Source organism: Gallus gallus, chromosome 1 (assembly GCF_016699485.2).
Source record: "Gallus gallus isolate bGalGal1 chromosome 1, bGalGal1.mat.broiler.GRCg7b, whole genome shotgun sequence".
Classification (NCBI taxonomy): domain Eukaryota; kingdom Metazoa; phylum Chordata; class Aves; order Galliformes; family Phasianidae; genus Gallus; species Gallus gallus.
In genome coordinates this window covers 135,827,483-135,851,232 of record NC_052532.1, presented here as the reverse complement: position 1 = coordinate 135,851,232, position 23,750 = coordinate 135,827,483, and the positions used below count along the sequence as shown (strand labels likewise).

The 23,750-nt window shown below is 40.8% G+C and overlaps 1 protein-coding gene across 1 annotated transcript in view; it reads left to right on the top strand.

Annotated features, from left to right (window-relative positions):
• Nucleotides 1–23,750, top strand: part of ST6GAL2 (ST6 beta-galactoside alpha-2,6-sialyltransferase 2) — a 177,670-nt gene that overhangs the window by 88,107 nt on the left and 65,813 nt on the right. Inside the window, exon 2 of the mRNA XM_015277829.4 lies at nt 2,400–2,563. The gene's annotated coding sequence lies outside the window, so the exon portion shown is untranslated. The remainder of the gene's footprint in view (nt 1–2,399; nt 2,564–23,750) is intronic.

Here is a 23,750-nt window from a genome sequence, read left to right as displayed (position 1 = left end):
TCATAAAGCTTGATGCACGTTCTGTGGCAAGGTTAAGGGAAGCGTGTTGAAGCCCAGAGGCAGTCACACACAGCAGATAGGCATGCATCACTACAGTTTATACATCTTTCACACCACCAGCACTCCAGGAAGCGAGTAGGGTTAAACTGACTTGCACAGTGGAAAGCAGGACAGAATTAGACCCTTCTTGTTACAACCTGATGCACGAATCTCCAGAGAGGAAAGATTTTGCAGTGTACAATAACATGTTTTTATTGGTCCAGTAAAGCACAGGAAGCATAGTAAATATTTTCAAGTGCCACCTACTGGCACTCTATCTATGATTTACATAAATAGAGCAGATGAAGGACTCTAGAAATTGGATGAATCTCATCAGCTGTCTGGCCGGTGGTTGAGCAGACGTCAAAGCTCAATCATTTTGCACACAGCATGGATGTCATACTTCTCTCAGCAGTTCAGAGACCTGCAAACACCAGTTAAATCTTTGTAAATCCATGTGAAGCAGGTGTAACCAGTGGACGAGCATTCTCACTGCAAGCAGGAGAGCTAAACCCACCAGAATATTAGTTATTTAATTCTTGATCCCACAGCAGATCTCACGATATGCGTCTTCTGAATGCTTCTGCTCCTTGAGCCAAGAGATTGCATGAGAGTATTAACCATTTTCAGGAGTAAAATGGTCTACATGTATGTTGCTAGAAGGTGGTGGTGGGAACCTGAAAACAGGACTTCCGTCAAACTTGGGAGTAAAGAAGTGTACATAAGATTATTTATTTTCATTTTAAATCTTAAAGAGAGGGAAAGAGGTGGTTAATTAATTTGCATACTTGGGCTTGGCAGGACTGTACAAGTTGAAGGAAGAGGCCAGAATCTCACAGGAGCGCTCTGATGCAGCTGGCAAGAAATCCCAGACATTCTCACTACCCAAGCTCTGCATGCAAATTGCTTCACTGATCAGTACGCCTGATTTGTTTCTGAAGATGCATACTGATAATGGGATTGGAGCCTGGGCTATATTTATTTTTGTTTCTGTTTGCTTCTAGTTCTGACACTAATGTTACTGTCACTTCATGTGATATGCCTCTATATGGCTTGCAGGGCTGAAGTGCCTAGGATGTTGCAAGAAAGGATTTTTAACACTTTGAGAGGAAACAAAATGGATTTAATGACATCAGAGTGACTCAATATAGCCATGAGTTTTTAGGGTAAATTATTAGTCTTCTACAAAACCTTCAAACAAGATTTATACATAGGTTGCAGAACTCATGAGCAGTATTGAGGCTAAGGTCTTACAAACCAGTTTAGAAGAAATTATAAATCTAAGTGAGCACATCTGAGCTTGAACCTTGCCATTTTTTGGAGATCAAAACAATATTTATTATGAGAGTTATGAAACTTTGGAGCCTATTATGTATTAAAGAAACCTATTTACAACCACAGAGTTAAGTCTGAATTATTGTGCTTATTCCATACACTACTTTTGCAAGATTTATGACTTGGTCGTTTTACTGTTTCCAGAGGTGAAACTCACCATTCATAACCACAGCAGACAAAAAAATTCTCTTCTGAATTTTTTTTTTTTTTTTAAATACATTCAATCAAGCTTCAGAACCACAGAGGTGAAAAAAGGTTACTTTTGTTTTAGAAAAAGCTTGCACTTACTGAAAGAGATTGTGACCATGTTTAGCTTTAAAAATGACTGAATTTTAAACCTATGATTCTACACGTCACGTGCTAAGGTCCCTGAGGTGTTTTAACTCAGTGTTTGCAGTATTGTTCTTCTAATGTAGATGTCTAGGAATCATTTCCCGTGAAAAGCAATTGTTGCATGTCGTCTATAATGAAAAGGGTAACATTCATAAAATGATTTTCTTGCAGTCTGAAGAATTAATTAACTCATTTAAATAAAAATAATTTCAAATTTTGCCATTGAAGTTTTAAAAACATTCAGGTCAACAGCAGCTCTACTCAAAGCCAGGGTACAAAAAGCTACAAGACATCACATCTTTAGAGAATTAACTGATTGTTGATATCTGCATCACATAACCCCTGGACAAACAATCATTACTTGTCTTTACAGACTGAAAGTTAGCCAGGATATAGAAGCCCTGGATTATAACTAATCCAAGTAATTCACTGCTGTCTTGAAATGAATTGCAAATGTGAACCTCACACATTCCCCTGGAACACCACAATAGTTGTTTTGTAAGTTCAGATGTGAGATTCTGAGAAGAATAACCTATAGGTTATAATTAGTGCTCATTGCAAGTAAATGTTGTCTGAAAGAACTCTCGGTGTTGTAGATTTGTGTCCTCCTCATATCACACTTCGACTCTACTAAGCTCACATATTCTCACTTTGTGGAACTAAATGTTTTTCCCATGGTTTTCTTTTGATAGACAGAAAATCCTCTTGCAACAGGGGCAGCTGGATTTCCTAACAGTGAAAATCGGGAGTTCATCAGTGCCTCATCAGATTCACAGACCAACACTTTGCAGGCAACAAGCAACACTGGACATGTCTGAGCTACACTAATATCCACAACCTGAAGATTTCCTTTCAGGTAATTTTGTGTCATTTCTGTTCCTTTAATGAAGGATCTTTGCTACATTAACACATGGTGTGACTCTGAAGATGGTTCTGTCAGACCTTGGAGGTTCCCTCAACAGGTAAAATCTACAGGCACATTCTCAGAATTTCTAACTGAAATTAATCATTTCAGCTCCAAGAAAAAATTGAAATTGGGTTGGGTGAAGTTGTTGTTCTATCCTGGAAAAATAAAAATAAAGAAAGTGTGCAAATTATTGTTCTGAGTGAAAATGCTCATTTGAGAAATTATTTTTTTTTTTAAAGAACCTGCATACTCAACTCATACACAAACAGGTGGGAGATGTGGAGGTCGGGGACTGTTTTGGGCAGAGCAACCTCAAAATGATAGCGTGCTTTTTTCTTGGTGATTCTGTGGTTCTATGATTCTACCGCACTCAGAAGCTCAATCATAATTTCAGTGGCTTGGAGTCTTCCACTTACTTACTTAATGTCTGAAAGCATGAGCTGGAGTCCTTGGTGTTTCCATGTGAAAGAAGACTCTTAACACTAGGAAAATTGGGCAAGGTATTTGCTGTTTGGATGATATGATGTGCAAATCTGAAGTGTGTTTGAGTGCTAATCACCAAGTGTCTGGTAAATTCCTTGCTTGTTAAGTATAACCTTCTAGCTTAGAGAAGCTATCCATGGTAGAAAATGTTGATTTTGAGCCCTCAGTTACACAAGAACAGCTTCTGTATTACTAAACTAGGGCACACAGAAAGAAACACAAATGTTTCTTTTGGGGCATGTTGAAGCAGGGAGAGGTTAGCTTTATGGCTGTTAAATGTGTGTCAGAATCCCATAGCACTGTGAATCAGATCCAACACTAAGCTCTTCATTTTGAAGGCAGTAGAACTTGTATGGTAAAGCCTTCAATATATTCTTGTATGTCTTCTGTTGTTTTTCTTCTATTGTTTGTATGGTTTCGTTATGCAACGAGCAGAGGATGATAATAATAATAATGTCAATAATCAGACAGCTTATTTCAACTAAGTATCATGTTAGATTTATCGGAATGTTACTGGTGACAATGTCATGATCCATATCTGTCTAAGCCAAACGTGAGTGAGTTTTGGAGGCTGCACAAGTACGGATTACCTCTGGTTTCTTTCTGATCGGTATCATTGACCATGGAGCTTTTCTGACAGGTTTGAAAGCCTCAATAAGGATGTACGAAACACTGCACATCTGAAGCTCTGTTATTTCTTGGAAATGACCCTAAAGAGAATATTGGGCAACTGTTTATCTGTCTTCCGAGCCTGATTGTAAGCTTCAGAGGGCTCTAGCTTCCTGTGCATTCCTGATTAGTGTGTGCATCAGGATATCAGTTGCACCCACTGCGCGTATAAACCTTGTAGTGTGTTCCCACATGTCCTCTTTCCCCATTTTCCCACATTACTTGTTTACCTACGTCCACATTCCTGCAAGAAACAAAATTGTCACACGGGAAAATGAAAGGTGACTTAGTAGGCATTCAGAGTCTCAAAAATAAAATAATAACGAATTATGGGACTGGATTCTCTGACAGTGCAAAATGTCATACCTTTGCAGACTTCACCTGGCCTGTGGTTTTGATTTGAATCTGGCATAATGTCTCTCACTGTGTGGCTGACTTTTGAAATGACTAATTTATTTACACTGCAACTGTGCCCTGAGCTTACTGCACTAAAACCAGCAGGGAAGCTGCCCTAGCTCTCATGCCATAGGAGGGCTGAGAATGGCAGGAGGTCTCTGAGGTCAACTCCTCAGTGATTAAAGGTAGGCCAGAAATGATAACAAAGCTCCCAGCTGCTGTTTAAATGGCCAGGTCCCATGCAGAATTGCAGGTAGAACTGAATGGACAAAAAACTCTCACACTGTCAGCAGAAGAGTTCAGCTGGTGCCCATGAGGCACTGAGAAAGTTTAGCTGTACTGGCAGGAGAGTGCATGAAATCCATTAGCAAAATGTGCCCTACATGGCATCTGCACGTGGCCCAGTGTAGTCATCAACACCTTTGCTGCCAAAACTGCTAAGGGAAGCCCAGAGTTCCAGCAGTGAGAAGGTTAGACTGAAGTGGATTTAAATAGGTTGAAATATATAGTAAGACTATTCATTCTCAATGTAGGCATAATTATTCTCAGACAGAAAAAAAATGCTCTAGTAATTGTGTAAGATGTGATTCTCTGTGGAGCCAGTGTTTTGGAAGTGTGGCTCCAGATCCTCATGAAATATTCCATGTGCATGTATGTCTACATCAGTCTGAAAGTCTGCACATTTCCACATTTACCTTTGCAAGACCATAACCAGCTTTCCCTTGGAAAGAAATGACAGCCAAATGGAAGTGATGTAGGTCTCAAATCACATTAACTTGGAGGGCCTTGTGCACAAAAGGACCACTCACAGAGCTGTTCCTATGAGGCATCACACAGAGTTTGGCCCTTTTTACGAAACTCATTACTTAACAATACATTATTGTATTTGATGGAGCTGGCACAGACATGGTTGGCAAGGCTGCGAGAAGAAACTGTGTTGCCATGCCAAATGTTTTTCAACCTGTGTGTGCCTGTGTTCAGGTCTGATAAGGTTATCTGTAGCGCATATGCTTCTTGTTAAAAGGTTACATTCTTACACTGTCCATACAGGCTTGAGAGTGGTTGCATTCAATGCTGAAAAAGTTCATCTGAAAGGGCAAGTCTACCCTAGCCTAAGGGTAGATCGAGGTCTCCCTGCACTACTTGTTTATGTGGCTATGATTTGTGCTTCCCTGGCTGCACCATCTTCCCAGCTCAGTAGGAGAGTGGTACAGGGCCTCATTCAGCCTCATCTGCAGTCTATTTGGCACGGCACTTATGGAAGCAGAAATGTCATTTTGCATATTATGGGGCTTGATTAAGTGATTGAAGCTACTCCCTCATATCTCACGCGCAGGCTTTAACCACTGTACAGAAAAGAGGGCTTAGACTTTCTCAAAGTTGTTTTGGAATGAGCCTGGACCAAATGAAGGCTGTCCATGTACACTGAGCACATGCTGAGCATGCCTATTCGCCATGCCTGACTACTGGTCTTAATAATCTGGCTGTAGGTAGAATAAGGTATTCAGCTCAGCAGCCTTTTGTCCATATTTTGTATTACTTCAAATATATCAGTCTTATTAAAACAATGCTTTTCTGACACTGTTAGAGACTTCAGAATTGCAGCTGCCCAGTTTTTGCATCTGGCACTCTAGTGGATATTGTATTCCCAAATGCACATTTCTGTCATTAGAATGGGATTCCTTAAAGACATATGTGGTTGCAAAATGTCAAGTTTGCTAACTTCGCGTTACTTTTCCTGTGGTCAGGGAGCAATTTCTTTCTTTACCCTAAAAATGTTCCAGTTTCTAACCAGCTTATTTTCACCTGCGTTTGTCTCAATCAGTCTTCCTTCCACCATTTTGTCTTTTCTGTATACATGTGTGGAACTGCAGGGTGTGTCCTGCGTCATCCTGTCTTCTCAGATCTCTGTTTCTTTTTTCCCATTATCCGTCCCTAAAAGCAATTCCTTTGCTGTCTGGAGGAGTCCCAAGCATCTAATCAGAATTTACTCCTCCCATGCTTTCAGTGTCTTCCCCAACCATTTCTGATTGTCTCTGTCTCGGCAAAATAAAATCTCATAATCTATTGTACCAGTTCTTACCAGGAAGGTTTTGTTTGCCAGCCTGAGGACTGGAAAATATGCTTTTTTTTTTCTTTTCTTTTCTTTTCTTTTCTTTTCTTTTCTTTTCTTTTCTTTTCTTTTCTTTTCTTTTCTTTTCTTTTCTTTTCTTTTCTTTTCTTTTCTTTTCTTTTCTTTTCTTTTCTTTTCTTTTCTTTTCTTTTCTTTTCTTTTCTTTTCTTTTCTTTTCTTTTTCCTTTTTATTGCTATACCCGCAGAAAACTGTTGTTAAGAAACAGCTTGTTGTTTAGGAACAGCTGCTCTTCCTAGGCAGAGATAAGAGTTTTCCTTCCTTGGTTGAGCAAGATTTTTTTCCACTGAAGAACTGGTACAGAACTGACTCAAAAAATCCTCTTCTGTAAAAATTTCAGATGCAGGTCCTTTGTGAGTTCTTAGCTTCAAAAGCAGGTTGCGGAGAAGAAGGAATCTCTGAGTTGTATGCTGACCAGATACATGGCTCTCAGTGCCACCTCTGGTCACGCTACGTAAGCAGCTATAGCTGTGAAGTGCCTTTCTTGACCCTAGGTTTTCTTGGCCTCCCTTCAATTATTTGGCTGGACTCAAATGCCTCTCTACCCTTCTTATTTAAACAACTCCCACCTGTTTGCCCAGGAAGACAATTGCTTTGGTTGCTTGATCAGCGGCAACAAGCTGCAGAGGAAAGTGGCTGCGTCTTTTCTGCTGCAACCTTCTGTGATAAACCCATGTGTCTGTCTGGTGTAATCCTACACAGGCCAAAGAGCACGGGGCAAGGACTCTTCTCACTGTACAGAATTGATGGCATTCAGACTTACAGAGAAGCTTCATATCTCCTCCTCACATGAGTGCTGGGCCATGTCTCTCATGATCCACGTTTATGCTTGTACATGACCATAGCAGCAGTTGCTGACCCACAGCCTTAGTAAAAATGCCTTCAGAAGCAGCTCTCTCTTCACTCTCCCCCCACTTCCAGATGTGGCTTACAGCCACAATCCAGCCCTTAGACTGCAAATGGCTTGGAGTGGGGATTATGCTTCTTTTTTACGTTAAATAAGAGCAACCTACATTGAGCGTGCTCATTAAAAAATCATGTTGTTCAACACTGATCCCTTGGGCTATGGTTAGAGTTCCACAATATAAGTTGCAAGAGACAGGTTGGATTCTCAGGCTAGCCAGGCTCAGGAAAGGATGAGCAAAACAGTGTGTTGGAAGAATAAATGCCATACCTATGGTGGAACAACAAGGCAGCCTTCAGTAGATGATGTTATTAACGATATGATTCCTTAAATTAGTCTAGGAAGGATCCTAACAGGTATGCAAGAGTGACTGTTTCTGTCAACCAGAAAGATAAGTTATTGACCAGGATGCATCACAAATCACATTAAAAACAAATTAAACAGTACCTTATGCCATTGCTACAAGGTTTATTCCCCAGCTTTCCCTTTCCAGGAAGCCTATCCATCTATAAAGACCTCATGAGTAGGTGGATAAGTGGCACAAGAAAGAGAAAAATGACTATGTAGCTAAGCCTATTGTGCATCATATTAACTTCATAAATGGCTCTAATGATTCTGCTATGGGTGAAACGCATGAGGGAACTAGCAGAGATAAAAGATGTTAAAGCACATAACAATTTAAGGATACCAGGCATAAAACAGAAGCATCACTTCAGCTGAAAGCAGAATGATGTCCTGAGGAAATCACTGAGACTTTTTTTCATCCAAAATATTAGGAACCTTAGGAAAAGAGAATAAGATCCCACCCATAGCTGCTTCTCCAGCCATTTTGACAACTCATCCTTGTCTGGGCCTCTTCTTCCATGAGACATGTTTCTGTGGTAGCCTGTTAATCTGGCTTGTCCATCTCTACCCATCTGCATAGGAATGTATCTCAGAAAACAACTAAGGTTCAAAAAGAGGAAGGAGAGAATGCGATACCTTTCTGAAGGGGCTGCCAAACCAATTGCAGTAATACCCTCTGTATTCCTCATTGCACACTTTGTGGGTGATATTAGTTAGGAAAGGTTCTCTGTATCACAGTAGTGGTGAGAGAGCACAATATGTTTGAGCCTCAACACTCCGCCAGTGTGAGCTGAAGAAGGAAAAGAGAAACTTCTCCATTGTTAAGACTGCAAGTGTGTTACTCATTGTTGGGATACAAAAAGCTGAGGCTTTAAAAAGCTGGCAGAGACACAGACATCATAGAAAAGCAATGTCTCTGCTGCAGTCAGAGTGCAAGATTAAAAGGGTATGTGTGACACAAGGAGAGCTGAGGTCATTTGGAGCTGCATTCCTCTGCCTGTGGTCTGCAGAATAACAGCAGTCTCACAGATTCTCAGAGATGATCCTCAGAAAGAGGATCTAAATGACAGAAATAATTTCTCCTATATTTTTTCCAATTTGTGCAGGTAAGTATGACAGTGAAATAGGGAAACAAAGCAAGAAGTATTCAGAAATTCCTCAGAGTGACTCCTGGGCTGTACATAAGCTTGGTTGTGGCAGTGCTGCGCGGACCAGGTTGTGAATGCCCTTGAAGGAAGCCAGATCAGAAAAATACTCAGAAACACTCAGCCCTGCAAACAGTTTATCATCTCAGTTTTTTAACTTCTGAGAGGTTTTTTTTTTTTCCTCCAAGAAGTTTATTGCATGGATATAATTGTATATCCATGGACTCTAGACCACCTACTGATGATCAACCGTGTTTTTAGCAAACTGTTGCCTTTATGGCACTCCTTTTCTTCATCCCCCTCAGCGAGGCAGACACAAACCCTGCTGCTTTCATGGGCCCTGACTACATGAAAGGAACCAGCACCTGTTTTACCAGAGGACAGGCAAAGGAAAAAGTGACCCAAAGTCACAGCGCTGTTCTTTTGCACCAGCACAGCTGCATTAAAGACATAGACTTTGCCCTAGGGCCTACAGAGGCAGAGCCTAAGAGCAGAGGCACTGCACATGAGGGTCTCATTTGCCCTGCAGAAATGCTGTGGCTCAAAAGCTGACAGACTAGCTAAATCACTCTCTTAGCACTGGAAAACTGGCACGTTACCAGCATTGTTGACCTGATGCTTGGGCAGTTTTGACAGCTGGGGCATGTAAACCGTATTGTCCTAAGAAAACAGCCTGTGCAGCATATGCAGTCATGCTCTGTGTCACTGACAGCTATCTGACTTTGGACCAGCACACAAGAGATCCTGCCCCTGACTCTGAATCCAGAAGGGACACAGGGAACACATCCCATCTTCCCTCCTGGAAGCCTCAGGCACAGTCTGAAGGACTTCCTTGCTTGTGACTGCGAAGATAAGTGTTCAGACCTAAAAATACTGTCAATTTGGCCTGCCATGGTACCATCTGGAGATCGTTTGTAGTTACTATAGCTCATGGGTTAGCATGCCCCTTCCAATAGCTGGAGGAGAACTACCATGAAAATGGCATCTTTATTTATAGCAATGATGAGAAAGTGCTTAATTGGTTAAAAAGCTGCAAAACTGCTTTTCTTAATATAGACTTGAGTTAAACAACAAAAATGGAAATAATTATCAGAAATATATTCTAGAAATGCAATATTTTATTCATCTGGAAGCAAAGAAGTTACTTACTAGTGAATAGTAGGAGGGCAGGGTGGTGTTCTTTCCATGGAGCTCTCTTTCCCTGGAGTTATTTAATGCCTCAAATGATAAAAGACATTTTGCTGCTGCTCAATGGGAGAAAGCAAGATTGTAGTTCAGAATATGCAGGCACAAGTGAACCAGTTTTTTCCAGCTAGAACTAGGTTGTTGCTATAGCAACATCCAAATGATAGACAGATTTTTTGAATGTGCAGTGGTCTACTGTGATAACAGAGCTTCCAGGATTTCTACCAAATAGCTTCAAACTTACTAGAGTGCAATAACACCAAATGCCACATCTCTGAAATAACACAAGCAAACAAAAGACAGCGCAACAACAAAACCATTTTTCACCTAGCTTTCAAACGAAATCCCCCACTTAACACGTAGCATTTATATTCCTAGACAATATCTTCCTGCCAATCCCTTTTCAGTGCAGTGGAGTACCAAAAGACAGACCGCATTCCAAGTTTAACACCACCTACAGACCCATTCAGTGCGGTGGCACACAAAGTGATGTGTGTACAAGGTGTGAGTTCCTTCAGTCTTTTTTAGGCTGCATGCTGCCTGCACGTCGCTGAGAATCCCGTTGAGTTGGTGAAGCTTCACAAGAGCACACCACTCTCTACATCACTATGTTTTGCAGCAGAGAGACCTTGAGGACTAAATGGCTGAGCACACGGTGGAAGAGATATATTCATAAACAAATCAAAGAGAATTTACCCTGGGCCACTTCCACAAAGAATGAAACATATCTGCCTTGACCGTGTTCCCCTTGTAGACAGTGGGCACGTGGTTTTCACTCAAAGCAGCTTTCTCCTCTGCTCTTCCTTCCCGCTCTGCTCCAGGGGAGGAGGGTCCAGGATTTTGGTTTTCCCGGAAGAAATCCCTTCCTGAGCACAGCCGGGATTCATGAGCATTGCAGAGGCTGTTTGGCTGTAGCTCTTCATCATCCATTACCTCTCAGTGGGAGCGCTACTGCACTGTCTGCGGTCTGCAGCTTACAAAGAGTGTTTAATGTCCTTTTGTCCCTAGTACCCAATCCCCCAGGAAGCTTTTCTCCCTAGGAAGCTGCTGCCAATTATATTAGTGAAATCTTTCAGTGAACTTAGCTGGATGTGTGCAAAGGCATTTTTGTCCCCACTGGCACATAGCTGTAAATTCAAGACAAGTTTTGACCTGTTAGCGTGTATGAAATTTAGTCTGTGCTTAGATTACCCTCAGCGCCCACAGATATGTAACCTAATTATTATACTGACTCCATCCTCGTAAGAGACGTGGAATATAGATATGATAGTAGATTTAGAACAGAATCAATAAACCAAAGAAGTAACTTATTTTGATTAAATAGAGTCATATACATTTAAATTTTGGTGTGTTTTTTAGTTATTTGCTACTTAAGGCTGCATTGGATTTTTTTCCCTTGTTGTTTATGTAGCTTATATAGCTTTGATAATGTTCTGCAATAGGGCTCAGCTTAAATGAAAAGATGAACTGCCTTTATGATTCACAAGGCACTCTGGATAATTAATTACTCAGCATTTGTGGCTTGGCATGTGGTCATCAATCGTTCAAAAAAATTCACATTTGTAAACACATCCTTTGCAGCTGGTCTTATGTCAGACTTCAAAGTGACTAGTGGAGATATCAGAGAGCTATAAATGTTTTCCTTTGAAATTTACTGGTTGTACTCCAGTTTATCTCTTGTGGGAAAAATTAAGCAACAGATGTGGGAGGACAGGAGCACTAAGGAAGACAGGTGAAGTATCTTGAATGGTTCTCAGATTCACTTTCTTTTCCCAATTTTTGTCAATATATCTTGGAATCCATTACCCTCCTTGTTCTGGCTCAGTCTTGGAGCATTTATTCTGGTGGCTTTGTGAAAAGTCTGAAATTCAGATAGGAGGAGAAAAAATCGTGAAAGAATAAGCTTTATTTCTCTTATAAGACCAATAGCTTACTGACTTACAAAACAAATAATGCTCTCCATCATCTGATCTAAAATTTGTCATGTTGGGGATGAATTTTGCTACATGAGGCAGTTGGACTGCAACTAATTGACTCCAGCACTGCGCAGTCTGAGTTCATCACTACTCAGGGCTGCTCGATGTCCTGAAAGAGACAGATATCACATGAGGGAAAAAAAAATGTCTGCTCATACAGTTGAGAACCAAACAGACTTGTCTTCATGTTTCCTGGGAGATCTTTATTCTAACATTTCCTAACTTGCAAATACTTTCCATTTCAACCTGTACACTCTGTACAAAGTCAATGGCAGTCACTATACGTAAGCATGTATGTATATAAATTCAGACAGTGTATGTAGTATCTATTTTTACAAATGATACAGGGAACTAAACACCACTCCTGTTTAAATTACAGTGTCTGTTTGTTTCCCCCAGTTGCTTTTCTAGAAAGTATACTATTGCTCTTAAAATCTGATGCCAGCACTTTTATCTGCCTTAAACACAGGCTTCAGCTACAGACGTGTTGAAGGATAGCTATTCAGAATTAGAAGGACCTCTCTAGTTGACATGGAGCATGCAAACGTCTCCAGTCTGTGCTGGGACAGTAACTGCTGTAAGGAAGAACTTCTCCTGAGAAACCACAACAAAGGTGTTTGGCTACAAGTGCACTCTCCTGGCTCATGTTAAGTTCTACATCTACCAGAACCTCTAAGACCTTCTCCTCACAACTGCTCTCAAGGAGTTCTCCCAGTCTATACATATATCTGGAATTGCCCCAACCCAGGTGAAACACCTTATACTTGGCTGTGTTGAACCTCATTATGTTCCTGTGGGCCTCCTTTTCAAGTCTGTCCAGGTCTCTCTGAACGGTGTCCCTTCCTTCTGTTGTGTCAAGTGCACCACTCAGCATGGTGTCATCAACAAACTTGATGAGGGAACACTCAATCCCACTATCCAGGTCATTAATAAAGATGTCAAAGAGCTTCAGCCCCAAGACAGACCTTGGGGGACATCATTTGTCACTGGCCATTGCCTGGACATAGAGCTGTTGACTACAACACTCTGGCGTCTGTTGAACTAATTCTTTATTCACTGAACAGTCCATCCTTCAAATCCATATATCTTTAATTTAGACATAAGAATGTGGTGTGGGACCAAAGGCCTTGCACAGGTCCAGGTAGATGACATCATTTGCTCTTTCTTTGTCTACTGATGCCGTCACTCCATCATAGAAAGCTATCAGATTGGTTAGGCATGATCTGCCCTTGGTGAAGCTGTGCTGGCTGTCATGAATAACTTCCTCATTTTGTATGTGCCTTAACATAGCTTCCAGGATGATCTGTTTCATGACCTTCCAAGGCACAGACATGAGGTTTGCAGACCTGTCATTTCCCAAATATTCCTTATTACTTTCTCAAAAATGGGAGTGATATTATTTCCCTTGGTGAACAGGTTAAGAGAGCACTGTGTTTTGAGGGGAGTCTGGGCAAGTACTGTGCAAAGGAACATGTGGACCTATTAGAACAACAAAAATTCCACGAGTACTACTGTAAGACATTTTTTTGCTTATGTGGGATGGAGGTCAGAAGTGCATAGCAAGATTCACAGGCTTGTGTGCTCAGAAACAGTATTGACATACTCAGGAAGGAGAATCCAGGGGGAATACATCAATAGCACTGCTTTATGTGTTATGAAAAACCTTCAGAAAGGTTTAACATAGCTATCTAAATTAATGCAGTGAATGAATTTCAGCATGAATTATGCAGTCATTTCCCACTCCTACTGATGCACATGATAAGGGAAGAGATTTTGCATTGCTAAATACAGAAAGAATGTGGGTCAGAGATACCTTTGCATATGTGGACTAGAGTTGGCAGAATACATGAGTCTTGAGTCACTTCCACTGAGAAAGCCACCACTTGTTTGCTTGCCATTTAGGCCTGTCCTATGATAGAGAAAATTTATCCTGCTACAATTATAATTGGACTGGGACTCAGGGAAGTAAGAATGCTTTCTATACTAGCACAGCTAAAGCTGCAAGACTTGCTAATGTAAGTAAGCCTTTAAGATGAATTTTCCCCTCTCTAGATGATTCCATCCAAAGGAACCCTATCTTTCCCAGTCCCTTCACTGCCACCTGGAGTGGAACTGAGAGAGGTAGAATTAAAAATGGAAGGCTCATAAGATGGATATGTGTAACAAGACAAAATGTTCTTAGTTCCAAAACTTTAGAAATACATTTGGATTCCTTTTGAGTACCAAACTGAGTGGCTGGGCTCTGTAATAATGATTTCATGTTACCAGTTTGATCACGGTGGTGAACATTGCTGAAACTGTATTTGTGAATAAGGCCAATGGATTCTTTCTGGAAATAAATTTGTTGTGTGAGCTTGCCCCAGCTAATTCACACCAAACTCCCTGAAATCACTTCACATACTCTCCTGCTGTCTTATTACCACTGCAAAATTGTCTGCCCGTGGTCTGAAGGACACTGCTTCAGCTAGAGGCTTGCCAACTGCACAGCACCTCAGCATAAAGAGAAAAGACAAGAGAGAATTTACTTCAAATTGAGCAAACTTAATTACACAAGGAGAAATTTTCTGGGAAAGAAGATGCTCTTCTCTTGGCTTTTCCTGATTTGGAAATTCTTTTTGCTTGATTTATTTTTGTATTCCTTTTAAATATACATGCAGCAGCTCAGGGCTTGTCTTGTAACAGGTCAGAGCTACATCTACCTGATCAGCCTAAGCCACACACTGACATTTCCTTCACTTCCTCAGTTAACTTAAACTCAAGGCTGGTTTCTCACTGCTGCCTTTGGCCTAATGAGAACATGTTTGAAGAGAGCATCCTTGAATCCTCCCTTGGTCACGCTGAGGTTGGACCTAGAGACCAAATGTGCCAAATGTGTATGAACAAACCACTCTGCTACCTTTCTGCATTTCAAAGTTAAATCTGATAGAAGATCCAAATTCTTGGTTTTGTCAGGAAATTCTCATTCTCATTAATCTATCCACTATTAAAAATGCGGAGAACTGTATTTTCCTTCATCCATCTGTTCAAAACACCACTGGAAAACCATCTTTGTACCAAATTTTCTACCTATGGATATACGCCAGAAACTCTATAGACACTTAAATTCTGGTATCTACGAGTAGGTGTTTAAGTTAGATCCTTAATCTCCTGTTATACTCAGTGGAGAGCTAGTCAATAGTGGCAGAGCACAGGGAGTGAGATTCACATCAACCTGAAATAAATACCTATGAGACTCTCAGGGGAATCACCTTCCCGACTCTATTGAGTGTGCAAAGTTAGAGAAGGAGAACAGAACATGGCCAAATCAAACAAAACAATACAGTAAATAGTGAGGCATTTTTCCTGACTCTAGGCAGAGAAAGCATTAATTTCCTAGCTTTTTCCCCAAAGTGTGACACCTGTTCCTAACAATAAACAATTGATTTTCAAGCCCTGCAGTGTTGAAGTGAATAGTAAAGTTTTCTGAATACAGGGAAAGGGGAGGGTGGAGGGAGGGGAGGAGAGACGGGGCTGTGTCTGGAATGTTTGGAGTTAGAGTCAAAATCTGTAGCACTCTGCACAATGTCCTAAAAATATGTGTTAGGGTCCCCAGAGTGAATGATGATCTGCCTTGCTTCGCTTAATGTCATTCATTAGTACAAGTTTTGTTTCATTAAAATGGATGCTCCACTCCTGTATGAAAATATATTAGTAAATACATATTCATTTCCCAGACCAGCTCTTTTGTATATGTTGTTGCTAGAGACATTATTATACAAAAGCCTCTCTGAGGACTCTGAAAATGCTCGGAAACAATAGATTAAGTAAGTAGAGAGAGCCCATTCCCAACGGACAGCACTCCATGCTCCCTGGAACCCCTATGGAACATGTGTGGTGTTACTGAATTTGCTGCACGTACAGACTAAGTCCATAGAAATGCTTACTGCTTGATATTGAGTCTTGCACATTTAAGTGTTTGTGCAAGCAGAGAAAAAAATGGATTCCCTTCTTTGCCCTGACCTCTAACCATTGAAAGCCGCGTGTAGTCCTTGTGTAGGCTTAACCCCTTCAAGTATTTCACTGTTTGACAAACGTGGCTGGAAGTTATTATGAAAAATAAAGCATCTATGGCCGCAAACAGTTTCTTTTTTTTTTATTATGTACAGAGAAAATAATTTTTTTAAAAAAAGCAAAATCCAATTCTCAGAAAACTGTGTAGCTAAGGAATAAGATAAGATATTTGAAAGGGATTGAATTATCTTGTATTAGGACGCTGCTGATTTCTCAGCTAGGTGTTGCTGTTCTCACCTGAGGGGTGGCTGTCGTGTGCTGCTAGTCTTCAACAAAGCAATAGCAAAGCTCAAACACCCTGCAGTATGTCAGAAATAAATGGAAAAGCTATTTAATTGTTATCCTTTGATCCAGCTTTGGAAAAAAAAAAAGGCCCACATAGAGCACTGCTGCATTGTGGCTTCATTTTCCCCCACATGCAGGGAGGGAAACATCATGTAGGTTTTTCAGAGATGTGAGAATGGGCATCTGTTTCTTCAGAGGAAGGTCTTTATCCTCTTGTTCCACAGACAAATGCAAATAAAGGACCTGAAATTGTATTGATGTAATAGAAAGCAACACTGCAAGTGTAATTCATATCTCTGCCTCTGAAATCAGGTGATCATGCATGAAACAGGCCATCTCTGACTTCAAACTGTATTTTCTCTTCTGAAGATCAAAACCCCATGTTTGGATTTAGTATATATAGAAGCAAAGATTGGTAACTGTGTTTGTAGAGCAAAAAGGCCCTTGAACAATTATAATCTTCTTTTAACTGTGCTGGAGAAAGTAACATGGTGGGATCTTGAGTATGCCTATTGCTGCTCTGTTTCAATACAGTCCCAGTGGAAAATGCCTCACCAAAGTACCTGAGTCACCTCTATCTCTTACAGCTCTGTGGTACTGCCAGGGATGTGGCAAGGCACAGCTGCTACTGCAGACTTGCCAATTTCTTATGTGATACCCAGCAGCTGTTGGAAGCTGTGTGTTAAAACTCATGCTGGGATTTGAATTTCTGTATAATCTTCCCCAGGAAGGGAAAGCTGCAAAGCAGTCTTTATGTCCTCCAAGTCCCAATTTGTGCTCCTATATTAAGCAAAATTTCACTCTGGCTGTGGAAGTGCACTATGCAATACCATATTTTTTCATTTATTTTCTGTGCAAAACTACATTTTGGCATCTGAACACTCCTTCCACCAGCCTGCTCCACATATGTGTCACTTTCAGTACAAAGCACTCTGATTTTTATCTTATGTGAAGATGCAAATCATCAGAACCATGTCTCAGTGATATCTGTTGCTTTAGAAGGGCGACAGCTTTCTGAGGACTGGCAGTACCTGTGTTCCCCTACCCCAGTCAAGCAACAAACAGAGTGCTTGTCTCCAACAACATCATTAGACTTAATGGAGATGGTTTTAGACCACTGCTCCATTTTCCAAAGACTGCTGCAAACCTCACCATTGATTTCCTGGCTGGAGATGTCAGATCTCCTTGGACAACGTGCAGAGATGAGAGAATGAGGAAGATGCAACTAAACTACTACTCCCCAGTCTAAACACATCTCTGCCAAAAAGGCTCCAAAAAACTGCAGGAAATTCAGAAAGGGTCATCAAAAATTATTAAAAAACACAAGGGATTAATTTCTAGACAAGACTAAAAGAAATAAATATGCTTGACTGTAGTTGACTAAGGGGGAATTTGGTATCTCCATGCAAGCACTTGCAGGTGCAAATAAACTGAGAGTCTTTGCTTTAAGCAATTTAAGAAATAACAAAAGAATGTCACTGATCAGAGGAAACATAGACTAAAATCTTGGAAGTCTTTGATAGCATTGTCTGTAACCAAGCAGTGGATCACAGTTCGAGGAATTGATGGAAATCCCATTGTTTCTCCACTTTAAAAAAAGACTGTAAAGTTTCTCCAGCGCTAGCTGGGAATAGACAGGTGAATAAAGTCATAGGGTAATATATGGACTTTCTTTAAGAGGTAGGAACAAGGTGCTCCTGTGTAACACAGGTGTAGTAAAGACTGCAGGGGTTGTCTCAGAAATGTACTGCACCAATAACTGAGCCACGTGACTCAGACAGCATACTTATTTCCTCACCCTTCTCTCTCTATGGTTTTAGGATCTGCCTTGATGTGCCGTATTTCCTCCCTTTGCTCCCTGATAGAAGTTCCTTTGGCATTTCTTCAGGATATCAGGGACCGACTACCTTAGTTAATCCACGTATGAGTGGCCATGAGATAAAACCTTTTAGATTTGTTAGTCCCATGCTAGCGAACTCCTTTACCCAGAGCTCTGTGAAACACACAAGCAGATTTCTGCTTCTGGGATTAGTGCCAGTCCTGGTAGTTCATATTCCAGGCAGGAACTATGTAGGAGGATGGATCCCAACGTCTCCAAGAGCCTCTTCAACCCTCTTTTTTTTTTTTTTTTAATGTCATGTGGTACCAAAGTAACCCTGATCAGCAAAAAGACTATGCTGGAAAGACTGTTGATGCAGAAAGATGCAAGAATGGGAAGTGCACTTTGTCACAGTGAAGAAACCCAAACTGCAATAAACAGAACTTGAATTACCATTTTTAGAGCATGTTATAAAACTGCTTACAGCTTCTTTCTTTGATATCGATGATTGTTCAAGTTAGCAAATAACACTAAGCTGAGGAGAGGTAAATAGGACAGAAGGAAGAGCCATCATATGGGGAGGCCTTGACAGGCTGGAAGATTGAGCCAACAAGATGTGAATGATGTTTAATAATGAAAAATGTGAACTCCTACATCTGAGATTATTCTAATCCCAAGCAACAGTACAGGCTGGGGATGTTCAACTCTGCTGAAAAGGGGCTGGAGGTCCTAACAGGGAGCAAGCTGAACACATGCTAGGAGCCTGACCTTGTAGCAGGCCATATCCTGGGCTCCTTCAGTGTGAGTACAGGCAGAAGAACAGGGAAAGCAGTTATCCCATGATCATTGGCATTTATTAGGCCACAGCTGGAACACTGTGCGCCAGTTTTGTCCCCCCTGTTCCAGAAAGACAGTGAAAAATCAGAGAGGACCCAGAAAGGGCCACGTAGTTCATGCATGAGATGATTGCAGAACTAGGCATGAAGAAATTGGTTTTGCTCATCCCACAGGAGGAAAGGCACTTGGGGTTGAGGTTGCAGTTTTCCAATACCTAAAAGCTAGTAATAAAGAAAATAGAGTTAAGCTCTTCATGGAGATGGACTTCAAGGAAAATTCTGTCTGGATATAAAAAAAAGTAAAATGATTCACTGTAAGACTACTAAACACTGGACAGGGTCATCCGGAGAAAGATGGAGTATCTCTCACTGGACTTGGACTGACCCAGGCAATCTAATAACCAGGCCCTGCTTTCACAGAAAGTTGTACCTGAGGTCACCTTCAGACAAGATTTAGCAAGCACACTGGAGTGATATGGCAGACTTAGGTGCCCTCTCACAAACACAGATGATTGTTATTCACTTCCATTGCATATTCACACATTTCTTTCTGTAGTTTCCTCAATTAGCTTCCTTTTTAAGGTTATGTGAGCAAAGGCGTTGGAAATTTCATTTTCCTTTGTTTATTTGTTTGTTTTTTAAAGGACAGGTGAATTTATTTTTCTAAGATCTAAAGAGATAGTTCTCAGAATGAGAACTGTCTGTGCTCTGTTAGGTTTCCTCTAACCAGTTTGTTTGCTCTGAGACACGTCACCCATGCATTTGTCTCTAGGAAGTATTTTAACATAAAGGACATGTTTTCAATTCCAAATCAGGTTTAAAACACATGACTTCAACCTTTTCTTTCAAACAGTAACCTGAGCAAATGATACAAATGCGTTCACCTATGAGTGAACTTATCTGTTTGGTTTTAGATTTGTCATCTTATGCTTATTATAGCTATCTCAAGCATGTGTTCACCTTTCTGCATGGGAAAGCAAAACTTAATTTTGAAGCAACATATTTCCAAATGTTGTTTCAACCATTATGGTGTGAATTAGGATATCTAGCAAAGCACACTCTCTCCTGTGAACCTTTTGAGAGTCAGACAGTATCACTTTCCAGTGTTGGACCAGGACACCTTTCCGGAATATTTCCAAGCTACTGAACTGTGGATACTGACTCAGCAGAGCAATCAGTAGAAGTTCAGTACACATTAGAAAGATACAACAGCTGGTTTTTTTCTTAATGTTCCTATGGTGCCCTCGCTGACCAGGAGCACTGTAGCCCATACTTGGCCTTGGCTTACAAAGACTGCACACTTTCAAAGAATAAAGATGTGACTGTGACTGGTGAAAGAAGAAAACTGCATGCTAAAAGTTGAATGCTAATGAAGTTACTGAGCCCAAGAGGAACAGAGTGTATTGTCTACCTTTCTCTGTCAAACCAATGTTTCTTTGGGCTTTTAAATTCTGTACTTAATGTTGATATGCATGTTTATAAAAGGGATATTCTCCCTCTTGAGCCACATATATTTATCTGTCCCATGATTTACATTTTAAGAAGTCAGGGATTTGAATGCTTTAAAACATACCAGTGTCTTTTAGGAAGTTCCTGGATAAGCATGATGCAAGCTGGGTTTTTACTTATAAAGATATACCTACACAGTGCTGTTCATTTGAGTGGATGTGCATATTGATAAGTAAGGTGGAGTTTGGTCCATGTGCTATTAGAACTTGTCATTTAGTTGCGGTGCTGCTAAAAATGACCTACATACTTCAAGCATGAACATTTCAGAGTTCTGAACATAATTGTTAAGGCTGCTGTTCACTCTGTAGAAAAATTGAATTCAAGGAAAGGAAAGGAGTAATAAACACCTAATTCAGAAAAAGTTAATCAAAGCCAACTTCCATAGGCTTATAAGTACACATACATCATGGAGATTAGTGAGAAATTTAATTGTCAGTGTACTGCATTTGAGAGTTTTGCCAGATCCCATATCTTTGATTGTTCTGATTTTCTTCTAGCTGATGTCCCTGCCTGAGTTGCTCATGCAACTAATTCCTAGACTAAATCAAAAGAAGAAAGCTTAATTGTAATGCCCTGGAGACTTTAAGAGAGACTTTCCCCTTAGAATAATACGGAAAAAAAGCAATTAACTTTGTCGGTAATTTTTTCACTTGAGTGTTTGGTATTATTTCAGCAGTGTATTTAAATGAGTTCTCTGTACCCCTCGTTGCTCTATACTTGATTTGCCAATAAGATAAGATCTCAGTGTTAGTCACATCACAATGTCTTACGGAGGAACTAACCTGAAGACAGATTTCACTCCTATATGAACCTATATAAGTCGACGGAAAGAGATATCCAGCCACTTTGCTACTTGGTCAATAAACTGTAATCTCCTCTAAAGCTACAGAGAAGTTGAATGATTTTGAGTAAAACTAGTTGGTTTCAGTGTAGTATCTGTATGTTACAGTAAATCTGTGTGCTATGGGGCTCAGTAGTTTATTGTGCTTTAATCAGGTAGGTTTAATCCTGCAATAAATAGTGATGCCATTGTACTCTTCGTGCAGCATGTACCTGTGTATTCTCAACCAGGGTTACGGGCACCTGCATAGCTAACAAATCTGTGCTTTGTGCACCATGAACCGGGAGGCACACTAAGCCTCAGAGAGTGTTAATGAGGAGGAAACACAATTCCTTACACATCCTAGACTTCAGAGTGTGTTTTCATCTCTGCTTCTGGCTGCTGGTAAGGAGCATGGCTCTGTGTTATGCCTTAGGAAAGCAGGGTGTCAGGACACAGCTGGAAGACTGAAATCATTGCAGTCAAAGATAATGAGATGTTCCTAGCTCAGGCCTTTGGCATAGGCCTGTAGAAGGGTACCTATGCTGACATCAACAGGAGACATGAAAAATATCATGCCCAAAGAAAATCACAATCATGTTAAAAGTACAGTTTTACTCAAGTTTTGTATTTCCCATTTGCCTTCTGTTTTCAGATCCTAGAAGGCACAGTAGCCTCCCTCCTTTCAAGAGTTTTTTGCTATCTGCAGAAGGTAAGGCTGCCTTTTTGAGAGGCTCACAGTGAGGCATAGTTGCTGAAAACTGTCATTCTCCTGATGCTGCAGAGCTGTGAGAAGCATCCACACATAATGCCTCTGAGGTGTAACCCACACCTCATGCTTGCATTGCCCCAGCTGCCCAATGCCACCAGCTATTTCCTGGCTGCCAGGAGCAGGACCTGATCATTAACCTTTATGTCTCCTGGGTTTGGTGTTTCCAGTCATTTTATGAAATCTCTTGGCTGCATTCTGTGTAAGTGCTGAACTAAATCTGTGCCTTTCCCAGCAAAATCTTGGCCACAAGTCCCTCCCATATTTTTTTTCTTGGAGAGGAATTGTTGCTTGGGAAGGATCTGGTGGACTTGCTGCCATGGGTCCTGTCTCCTCATACAGCTCAAAACCCAGAGCAGCAGGCATGCAACTGGAGCCTTTACCACCCACCTGCTCTTTGGCTGTATTCATACCTAATCTGTGTCCTGAGTTAATAGTGGTCCATGCACATTCTTTCTCTTGTTTAACTTTATATAAAGAGTGGCTGTCAATTAAATACATGTGATTGCATTGCAGTTTTCAAACAAAAACTGTTGATGTCTGTCCTGCATCCTGCTGTCTGTAGGAAACATTTCCCTTGTAATCAATGAAAATCTCTTTTATAATTAAACTGAGCACAGAGACAGCCCTTAATTTACTTTATTGTCTGGCATCTTTCTATTCAACAAGCATCAAGGTGAGAGCAGGAAATAGCTCTTTGGAAAAGGTGTTAAAGAATATCTTTACTGAGTGTAAGCATTGTGTACATGCCTTGGGGAGGAAGAGAATATTTGAACTGAACAGATTCCCTGGGGTTAGGATCACACCAGGAGATATATGCTCCCAGGTGGACATCCTTTTGATGAAGGACATACAATTGGACTTTGGCCTTGCTATGTCTTTGATCTCACCTCAAAGATTTGTGAAGGCATCCTGGAGCTGTAGGGGTTGGGGAAGGTGTCCTGGAGCTGGGCTAATTTGTAAAGTTTCCCTTCTGTGCATCTGTCTGGAAATACAGCAAGTCTAAAATTGGTCTTTGGATGACAAAAATCAAGTTCCTTTTTCCTTTTACCTTCACTTTTCCCTAGTTATCAGAGTGATTTTAGGACAACTGGCAAATTACAGATGCTCCATTTCCCAATGAAACAATAAGCCGTAAAACAAGCTTACTGGAACACAGTTGCAATTCCCAGCATGTCCCATAAGACCTGAGGAGCAACCAAGTGCTTCCATCCTAAACAACAGGAACCACTTTGTATGCTGGTCATTCAGGGCATCCACCAGAAAGATGTTCTCTAGGGACAAAACATTAGCCAATGTTTCTTGAGTGTGTTGTGCAGTGATAGGGCAGGTTCAGTCCCCCAAGAAATTTGTAACAAGAGCCAAGAGGGAATGCCATTTTCCACTGTCAGAGTAAGGCCACTTCAAAGTAAAGGCTAAATAATCAATGCTCCCATCCAGTGGTGAAACTGTACCCAATGGCCTGGACATGTTGGACATTGAGCTGAGCTTTCCAGGGCTTAGAGTTGAATGATTCATGCCACAGACGTTGCCACTCCTTGGAACTTCCATAGGACTTTGCATAGAGGACTGGACACCCCCACACATCCAAAAGCTGAGGAGAAACCAACTAATAACCCCAGTTAAAACTACAACGTTAAAAACAATAAGTAAAATAATAACATCGGCGCAAAAAGATCTTTTAAGGCAAGGTGAGGGTGAAGCAACATTCTCAAAAGTTTTTAAGCAACAATTGCTGAGGTATGGGTACCCACATTATTTTTGTTTTGGTTCCTAAATCATGTAGGCCTCTTTCAAAATGTTATCTAAGGTT